The following is a 10,965-nucleotide window of genomic DNA, read 5'->3' on the forward strand; positions in this document are numbered from 1 at the left end:
AGGCATGAGGCTAAAACCTTTGGACTGTAGGTCATGATTATTAAAGAACTACAAGCTTATCCTTTAACTCAATAGACTGACATAATCAATTGGCCACTGTATAACAAAGTAACTTGGTAGCTAACAAAAATACTTAGGTACTTGATAATGAATTTTTATTCACTTTATAGAATCATAGAATATCTTGAGTTGGAAAGGACCCACAAGGACTATTGAGTCCCTTTTGGCTGCCAGGGCACAGCTGTATCACGGTATTGAGATTTTCCTACAAAGCTCAATAAGGAAAAAAGTGCTATGTGCTTGTTACTTCTTTATAAAATGAGAAACTATAAGGTCAAATGCTTGAAATTTGGCAGGCAGTTGTTGATTGCACTCACATTAAAGAAGGTTTTCTTGTTCTAAATCAAAGCATTTCAGAATGTAATCCTCATCTTCCCCAAAATGGTTAGTACACTAAATTATGGATATATTACCCACATGGGTATATGGGTATATTACCACTATGTGGTAAATTTGAGAAAACTTCTAATCAAAGAATTCAGGAGGGGAACTGAATTTGGGGTGCCCCAAAGATGCTTCCTGGCTGTTACTTTGTGATGACTCTTCTCTCAAGAGACCAGGTAGCACATAAGGAGTGAGGATCTCCTGTTTGGTGGTTGCAGGCATAACAGTTGTGGTCTGACTGTTAAGAATAAACCTGGATTTGATGTTCACTTACTGTGGCATCTTTTTGAAGCAACCTGCCTGAAATTGTACTGGAGAGTATGGGCAGAGGTGAAGTTACAGGGTGCAAGTGTCACCTGCAGAACACATGTTATCCATTCCCAGGGAAAGGCCAAAGTACCATGGTCCTCTATTTTCTACAGACTACTATACTTAACCCTATGGAGCTAATAATAATGTAATTTTTCACCTTGCTTTGTGTTTGATATACCATTTTTTAATGGTAGCTGGACAAAGGCATGAAGCTTGCACATTTAAAAGATAACATGTTTAGTGTCATGTTAATTAAATTCTGTACACATTGAAATAAGTTACATCTTGGGCATCTGGTCGAGCAGGGTTTGAAGGTATTCCTTTATCCTTATTATAGAGCTATTGACATATGGAGTGAATAATTCTGGAAAGTGAGAAAATTTCAAGAAAAAAGGACTGCAGATTATGTAGGAAAATCATAAATCTATTCGAGATGGATCTGGAGAAAGTTACACCTTTCTACTTCATAGAATAGAATCCTAGAATACTTTGGGTGGGCAAGGGACCTTACACATCACCTTATTCCATCTCCCCTGCCATGGGTAGGGTCCCATCTCTTCTTGGTCTTGTTACTTCATTAAGCCAACTTGTCTTTCTCTGCCTTGCACATATTCTCTCTTTTTTTCTCTAATCTATTTATTTTATTTATATTATTTTATTGAAGAGAAGGCATAAAGGAGGATGCTAAGCCCCAAAGGCTACAAATACGAAATATTTAGAATGGAGACTAAGACAGAAGAGGTCAAGAAATTCAGAGATATGATTTATTTAATCTTAGTCCCCTTCCTTGATCTCCTCTGAACAATGTTCTTGCATCTTTCCTCCCAAATCACCGTTATCTTGCCTCCCCTGTGAAAATGTATTAAGATAAGACTTTCTGATAGGGAAATTCCTGGATGTCAATTTACCTGTACAATCTGATAACTAACCAAAATTAGTGTAGGAAACGTGTCTGTGCTCCTGGTCTAATTAACTCATATCTGTAAGATAAATATTACCTATTGCTCAGTGCTAAATGGTCACGTAACCAAAGCCTCTATCATAATTCCGAGACACAAGGGATAAAGACAAGGGTGCAGTGTAATGTAGATCAGAGAGAGAAATAGTCTTTTTGCATCCCACACCTATTCCAGCATTGCATTTTTGTGATCTAAACAAGTCAGTAAAATAGAAATTTTTGCACAAGGAAGGTGCTGTACAGCCATCAGTGAAACTAAAAACATGTAAGAACCCATTTTGGGACTAAGGGTCTAATCTGTGAGTTTGGCTAAGTGTAGTTAGTGCTGGGTTTTCCAAACAGCAGGACATGCCTTTGGAAGTGGGGGTGTTTTTATTTTGTGTTTGGTGATGAGAAGAATTCAATCCAGTCCAAGTCTTGAGCAATATGGTAGCTTTACCCAACTCCACATTATTCCAGAGTTTGGCTTTTCCATTTCCTCTGAATTATTTGGGTTATTTTTTCTGAGATCTGACATGTGTTATACCTAAAATAGACAAAAGCACCAGAGAGAGGTGTGATGGGGATGAATGATTGCCTGGAATTTTGAAAATCACAATTAGCTGGTGAATAATAATATGAGACAAAGCTTCAGTCAGCAGATATCTATTTATAGACATGTGCATCAAGTATAAATTAGGTTCTGCTTGAGCTGAAATCAGAATAATCTAATTTAGTTTTGGTTTGGTTTTTTTCTTTCAGCTCCAGTTGAAGTAGTATCATATGTCCAAAATAAGAATGTCCAGGACTGTGTAAAAAGAAGGTGTATTATTTCATATGGTGTGATTTCTTTATGCCCTCCCCCAGGCTAAAATATGGTAGGTTACAAAAGAAATGCTCCAACAGTTTTGGCAAGAAAGCCACTGCAAGCGATGTGAGTTACGGAGTTGCTGGCAGCGCTGTCAGATTCAGAGGTAGTAAAGCTCAGTGTGAGATGTTTATTACAGACTGCAAACAGTGATCTGATCCAGCTGAATTAGAAGCTGATATAAGTACTTGCTTCACCTCTTAATTTGTTGGCATGTGTTTGTAAACACTCAAAGTTTTTTGAATAGTTGGGACAGAAAATTCTCTTCTACTTTGTTGATCCTACAGTTTTACATTTTCTTTAAGTAATGTTAAGCATTAAATTATTAACTTAAAATGATCTCTCCTTGACACTATTCTGATTTGCAAACCTAAAAGCTATTGTATTGATGTTATGTAGGAGATCCTGGTTTGGTAAATAAAATAAAATAAAATAAAAATAAAATAAAATAAAATAAAATAAAATAAAATAAAATAAACCAGGAGATCCTGGTTTGGTAGATAAAATGAACTGTAAATATATTTTCTTTGGATCTTCCTTCCTCTTCTACCTGTCACAGCCAATTGAATAAAAATATAACATGTTAAGTAAGTTGTTGTGCTAGAGCATTCCTTCTGTCAATGAGAAGTCCTTCCTACTCCTTGTGTCAATGAAAAGTTGAGATCCAGTCCATTGTCCCACAAAACCACTGTCCTGTGTTGTCTTTTATGGTGAAAATGAAGAAGACTAATAGCATAGTCCCATTGACAATTGTGGCTCAGAAATACATATTTATGGAAAAGAGCTCTTCCAATATTCGTGGAATCATTGAATAGTTTGTGTTGGAATGGACCTTTAAAGGTCATCTAGTCCAAATCCCCTGTAAGGAGCAGGGACATCTTCAACTACATCAGATTTCTCAGAGCCCCATCCAACCTGACCTTGAGGGTTTCTGGGGTGCAGAGTTTTCATAACAAGCCATTATGCATTTCTTCACTGCTTCACAGTTACCATCACTATAATAAAGAGGAATTTGCGCTGTTGGAGTTGCCTTTGATTAAGATGAATCAAAAGTAAAGCCAAAGACAGACTCTGCCTGAAATAAAACAAAATAAATTTTAAAAAAACTCTAACAGGCATGATGCAGTAGATTAAATTTAGAATTACTTGCTGCCTGCAGCTGTCTGTCGTGCTCCATCTAGACAGATGTTGCTGCATTTGAGACAAGAATGTGAATCAGCTCTTGGACCCCTGTAATTGCAAGCCCAGTCTGCCTTAAACTGAAGTGTATCTTTTATATACTGGCTTAGAAATTTACAATGGTTCCAAAGCAGAATTACAAGAATAGCAGATGTTTTTTGTTCATTGACAGAGATATTCATCTGACAGGTAAGGGGAGCAGCAGGAGGCCTTTAGTTACATGACTTTATTCTGTGCATTGCACATTGAGGGGTTGACCCTGCTATGGCTAAGGTAAATTCTACAGTTCTAATGCATTGCTTCTTCAATTTAACAGTGACTCTATAGGTTTGAGGTCTGTAGATTGTATGTTCAGGAGAGAAACATTGGCTGAATTCTAACTAGGGTGAAATAATGTCATAGATAGAAAATATAATTTTCCCCATTCTATTGCTTCAAGCAACCCTCATAAGAATAGTCTATTATAGCAGTTACAGATTATCTAATACAGTAATATATGTCATTTCCCTATATTAAACTCTGAGACTAGGTAAATAATGAGCAGTGTTTTATGTTCCTAGGAAACTCATTTTCCATGGTACTATGGTCTGATATCAACACTCACTGTGTGTCCAAGTCTTGTCTTCACAGCTGAGTAATACTTTGTCAGGCTTAAATTATAGCAATGTTGCCAAAAGGCTAACAGCAATCAGTAACACTTCTGCACGCAAATGAAAAGTATAAAATAATCTTTATCCAAGAAATACAGAATATGGCATTTTGGTTGCTGTGATTTTCATGTATAGTAACAGAAGCAACAAAAAGATGTCATTGTGTACTATGGAAAGATATCAGTACTTGTAGTTCCTTCCAGTCATATGGCACTGTAATGGGAAGGATCACAGAAGCCATTTCAAAGCCAAGTCCTATCAACCCTGGGACTACAAGTTTTTTCATCTTTTTCTACCTCATTTCTTGGCGTGGCTCAAAAGATATAGTTCTTGGCTCGGAGAGATGCAGCTTTCACTCCGCTTAAGAATTCTTGAAATAAAAGGGGGCCAAGATTTTTTAAAAGAACTGTAGATTTTCCATGCCTTAGTGTCTGGGGACCCAACTTAACTATCTGAAATTCAAATGCCTTATAAGTTGTCTGTTGAACTTTCAAATGAAATCTCCCTATAATCATCATCCGTTTTGAAAAGCCGAATTGTTCTTTTCCAGATTAATTATGAAAAGTTAATTTTAGCTGTTGTTGATCTGGTACACCCAGATGAACTTATATTCTGAGGACAAATAAGATACACCAGGTACTGTGGCTGATTTACTGCCTATTGGGGTATTCGAGTATCTAAAGTCACCTATATTCCACCCAGTAATGTGGCTGTACGTTATTAATTAGCAACTAATAAAAGCATTTATCTGTCTTGGTGGTAGCTGCTACTTCAGCTTCCCTTATTTTTCTAACAGAAAAGGAAACACAACGCTGCATTCCAGGCGTTTCTATGGTGAGGCAAGAGACTGCAGCTGTAGACCTGAAGCAAAAGGGTGAGGTAATTTTAGTCCCCAGAGACTTGGTAAATATTAATTGTAAAAAAGAAAGTTAAAATAAAGTCACCAAAAATATACTCCATTATATTGATGACTCAGTTTTACAATGGCCAAAGGAATGTTATCTTGAGATTAGCTGCGTCTTGTAAATATTTTTACGGGTTTTCATGTATTTATACAACAGCAGTCATTTCTACCCATTGCCCCCCCTCCCCATCCCTGAATCCCCTCAGGATTTAAATATTTGGTTTCAAGTTCAAATTGGCTTAGTTCTGACCTCTCTGCACTGAAGTTTCTATCCAGAGCCAAAGTGTTAAGGCAAAGCCTAGCAGTGAAGGCACAGCCTGCACAAGGGGAGGCCAATCTAATCCAGTCCTGGAATACCCCGAGCTCTGGCAGCCTCTGGGCATGTTGGGGAGGACAGGAGTTGATGCCCCTTTGTTGGGGGCAACCGCCCCCTGCCAGTTCATCCCATATCTGAATGACAGAGCTCAAAAGAGGGAAAAGGAGGTTCTGTTGCCCTTTCTCTTGATCCAGCCTTGCATTGTTGAGGTACAAGCGTACACATTCCCTTTGGATAGGGCTCTATGTATAAACTCCCACAGCAGAGTGTGATCTAGCCCATTCCCACAACAAAACACTTCCTAAACATTCAATGAATTAATAGTTTACCATCCACTGAGATGATTTCAGTGACGCAGCTAATGCCTAATTTAGGTTAAGATTCCATTGAAAGTCTTTGGTATAACACAGTAGAGACTGTTGCTGGTAACTTTAGGCAATTCCCATAGTGGAATCAAGAAGACAGAGCTAAGCATTACATTTCTCACACATTGCCTGAGAAAAGACAGTATTTTTCTGAGTGGTCACAAGAAAAATGGTGCTGGTTTGTGAAAAAAACTTTGCCCAAAATACATAATGTTGACAGAAAATACCAGAGCCCCAGATGCTTCCTACCAAAGAACCTTAAAAATTAAACTGCTCAGTCACACTGATTGTAGGGTATGTTGAAAATCCTGAATTCTATAGGGGAATCCTTCCTGTAGGAAGAGTGGCTGATCAACTGTGCTTTCAGGAGCCTGGCAGCTAAGTGTGAAACATGCACTTGAACCTATTCAGGCCTACACCCATAAAAAGCAATATGAACAGACATCTCAGTTTTATATATAAATTCTTTGAAGTAACAAAATTCACAGGAGGAGGATGCTTTATCCTAACATTTCTACTCCTGTGAAATTTTTTTTTGTGACCAGATATAATGATATTCCTCTTGCTTGTGTTTTCCCCTACACCTCAGTTCAATCCATTAGGTTGTCTTTGAGGGTCAGTGAGTGTGTAGCCTTGGAGAAGTATGCAGACAGAGTGCCCTTATCTGAGGTGATGTTATCTGTGCAGAGAACTTCTTCTGCAGAGTAGCAAAATTCTCCATATTTTCTGACCGAAATCTACCCTGTGACTTTGAAACCTTACCATTATTTGGTCATTTAATAATTTAAACATATGTGCAATACTCAGAACTTTCTAAAGACTCTCTGAGGGATGATGCTTAGAATCATAAGTCCAAAGAATGAAAAGCTAACAAGTTTATCTGTAGAAAATAACCAAAGGAAAGATTCTTGGAAATTCTGTGCTGGAGGGCAATATTCAGGGTTGAAAAACAGAGTGCTTTGAAAAGTCTTGGCCTAAAATCTGTGACAGAAAACACTGAGGAATATATGAAGAGGAATTAATTACATGTGTAAATTAACATTAATATTTGGAGTGCCCAAGGTGAAGAAAAAAAATAGAAGTAATCCAATGTAAATGATGGTGTATCAGATGACTGTCTCAGAATAGCTATTTTTTATGTATTAACTGGTTAGCTAAAAATTGACCTCCATTGAACTTAAATTGAATTTAAATATGACAGGATTTTTTTTAATTTCTTTCAGGCATGTGCAGAGGAATCTGAATAAAAGGGTTTATAAGAACTCAAAAGATATCATATATTCACGAGCCATACCGACGTTTATCCCATTGATGAAGTATGACCCAAAAGAAAAATTAAATTTATCTTCCTTCATTTCATCCCTCAAGAAATAACATAAGAATCTGCAAATATATTTTGCAAAATATCTAAGGTGAGAAATGGGCTCATAATACAGTATAAACATCTTAAAAGAACAAATGCATTGAAATAGAACCCATTAAAAATAGTATTTATATAGAAATACAGGATTTTCCAATAGGAAATATGGACTTTGTGCAAAGTCCTATTCAGGAATTCAGTACTATTTTGGAATGTTCTTGCTTGCCTCTTTAGGCAAATATATTACTCTCCCCAAACACAGCTGAAGGGGCATTAGGTGGGTGATATAAATCACTTGAAAAACAGGAAATGGGTAAACTCAAGTCTGAATTATGTCTTCTCATATACACTAAGGTTTAGTTTCATGTCCTCTAATTTCACTGTTGTAGAAGTTAACTGTCTGGTTGAAGGTAGTGATCAAATCCTTCAGAGTCATTACCAGAGAAGACATCTATTCCCAGAAGACTTTCTTCTTTGATATTAAATACCTATTTTATACTCTTGGATTTTCTTGTCTTTCTTTGTTTTTGGATGTGGAAGGCTAGATAATTAAGTTTGCTTAAACTAAAAAACCTAAACAAAGTGTGGTGAGATGAGACAAGCAATTAAGAGAGTAGAAAATACAGAAATATACTCCAAGTCATTCAAATAATGGAGGTATCTTTTTCATAGTTAAATTCTCAGCTATTGAAATATAATTTTGAAGATGAGTTATGTGCTCCTAAAACACAGCAGTACTGTAGAGTATGTTATTGTCATAGGCTAAATGGTGTTGAGATGCTATGAGATAACTACACTTTCACTGTGTCTTCTGATTCAGAAATAAATTCACAACAGTTAATCTCATTTTATGTCAGTCTTATACCTTAATTGATTAATTGATTAGTATGGGCAATATTACCAAAGAATATGATGAGTTTATGCCCAATAAAGTCACTGTCAAGAATCTTTTACTGATTTCAGCGGTAGTTAATTAGATTCTAGATGCACAGCTGTAGTAGTTAGTAACTTGGAGTGCTATAGCAAACTTCAGCCCGCCCGCTTGTCTCATGCTTGTCTAAGACTTTCAGTTTTAGATATCATGGTGTTTCTTCCTCCTCCAGTTCCATAGTGACACAGACACTGCATTGATAAAATGATCAGAGTCATCTTATCTCTGAAGTTGATCCCCAATTTCCTGTGCTCAGCTCAGATATAATGATGAAAACCCTTCTACCCCTCTGTGTTTGAAGTCAGAAAAGTGTAGTGATGGCAAATAAATACAGCAAAGAACTGCAACCAATGAACTTATCAATAAATCTACTGATAGGGGATGGGGACAGGGAAAGAACATGCCATTTGTTGATTAATTGTGCATTTGATTTTTAATATGTCTTGCAGCTTGAAAACTGAATCTTGGCAGAAAGTCAAAAAAACTGCCATCAATTCAGGAAACATATTTAGGATGGCAAAGAGGATTTTTTGGTATCAGTTGCTTAAAGTGTTCTTGACGAACAGCCCACCAACAGAAGGCTCAGTCCAACATCCTCAGCATAAGAAAATATTTGTTGTTGACTTCCCTGCTGTTATAATTTCATCCATTGTCTCAAAACAACATGATGCTTCATAAGCTATTTTTCTGATTAGAGTATGAGTCTGTGAAATAATGATCTCAGTGGTTGGAAAGCAATTAACTATTCTCCTAAGCTGGGTTGCAAAGATCTCATCTTGAATAAAGACAATTTTGACACATCTATCTACAGTTCATTCTGCAATTTGTGATGATCACAGTATTACTTTTCTTAGCAGAGAAAAGTTGTTTGCTTTATTTGTAAAGGCAGCCAGCAGGTCTATTAATATTCTGAAAATTCTTCTCTTTGCAGAAGATACTTTTTTTCACTGTCTTAGTGTAAGCAGTCAGGTTGGATGTAGTTCTTATAACAAAGAGCTTTACAAGTAAGCAGCCTTTTGACTTGATGAGAGAAAATATGAATTTTATTTTTCTTCCAGCTGCGAAAATGGACCCTGAAAGCCTGAAAGCAGATCCTTCAGGCTTCTACACTCTGCTAATTCAAAACCACCATGACTCTATATTGATGCAAATGGCAGTGTTTTATTTTGCTTCCCCCTCTTTGCTGTCCTTGTCACCAGCAAATATAAAAGATTTTTATCCTTTCCTCAAGAAGATAACAAAACAGAAACAAACCAATGAGTAGACAGTATCACTTTCAGCAACAGAACACTATAGATAAGGCACTTGAAATATGTCCTGCATCAAGGCAATATTTCTGCAGAGCTTTCATTAATGACTGGCCTGAAACTCTCCTATGTAACAAAGATTTAAACACATAAAGGTATCTCAATGAAACATTAAACACAGTTTCAGTGGAAAGTAGAGCATTATGGGGTACATGTGTGAATGAGAGATAAAATCCAAGTAAAGCATGTCTGCTAAGCTAGTACAGTCATTGCTATATAAAAATGTACACACTTGAATATTACATTCATGCAGGACAAAAGCTTATCATATATCTACTAATAAGGGCTAGACTGCAGATTTGCAAACATGAACTGAAAAGAAACCCTGAACCTACAGAAAACTGCATTACCAGTCAAATCTGTCAAAGAAACGTTCTATGAACAATGAAGTACACATATACCTGGGAATCTTCTGGGACTTTATGAGACAATAAATCAATTTGTTGTGAAATTTTCTTTCCAGCAATAGCAGAGCTGCGTTAAAGCTTTGTGGTTTGCTGCTCAAATTAATTATTTACCTTTGAGGATGTGAGTTGCATTGGAAAGCAGATGAATGCCAAGCAATCCATGCAAGATTTTTAATTGTCAATATATGTCCAAGTCACTTGCAAAACAAAAAGGCAAAACTAAACAAACATGTACTGAAAAACTTGATTAACAGTCTCTTCCACTGCCTTATAAGTATTTAATTTCATTAATTCTACCATAACTTTTCCATCCAAATGATTTGAACACAATAAAAACCTTGTTAATTAAAGAAATGAACAAGCTACTTCAGGGCTCAGAAAATCGCTGGTGGAATGACACAGCTGTCGAACATAACTTGATGCAGAAATGGTAAAACCAGGTTGTGATGATCAACCAGAGATCTGCAGACACTGCAAATGAGGCTGCAGTGGAAACATTGTAGGGATCTTCTGGAACAGTATGGAGCCACAATTGCCAAGATTGTACTCCCATAACCTGTTGCTCCTGAGCCAGTTTTGTCAACGTGGGAGTAAAAGGAACTAGAGAGGATAAAAGACTCCCTAATTCAGTGTGAAGAATGGATGTCTGTGTAGTCAAAACTGCCATGGCTGTAGCCAATAAGAGTGTACATACCAAAATAAGTGTGCCCAGGATGCAACCCTTTATATTCCTTATCTTGCATTATAGCCCATGTTTTGAAACATTTATACTCTCCAATGCAATGATTCTTTTGTGCTGTTAAGTAGACCCAAGGAATGGCTTTCAAATAAAAAAAATCTTAATAAAATAGAACCGTTGTTATAGAATTTGTCAACTTTTCCACAGATGTTGAGTGGCCCTTGCTAATAGGCTTTTTATATATTTCCCATGTGTTAACCTTTTTCCCCCCTTTTCTGTGTATATAATGAGTGAGTGTCTGTGCGC

The 10,965-nt window shown here is 36.7% G+C and overlaps 1 long non-coding RNA gene across 2 annotated transcripts in view; it reads left to right on the forward strand.

Moving 5' to 3' along the window:
* LOC115914987 overlaps positions 1-8,934 on the forward strand; it is a 45,414-nt gene extending 36,480 nt beyond the window's left edge. For both annotated transcript variants that reach the window (XR_004061460.1, XR_004061461.1), the window contains exons 4-6: positions 5,187-5,264; positions 7,199-7,387; positions 8,716-8,934. This is a non-coding gene — a long non-coding RNA (uncharacterized LOC115914987). The remainder of the gene's footprint in view (positions 1-5,186; positions 5,265-7,198; positions 7,388-8,715) is intronic.
* Positions 8,935-10,965: the final 2,031 nt, after the last annotated feature.

Source organism: Camarhynchus parvulus, chromosome 2 (genome assembly GCF_901933205.1).
Source record: "Camarhynchus parvulus chromosome 2, STF_HiC, whole genome shotgun sequence".
In the NCBI taxonomy this organism is placed as follows: domain Eukaryota; kingdom Metazoa; phylum Chordata; class Aves; order Passeriformes; family Thraupidae; genus Camarhynchus; species Camarhynchus parvulus.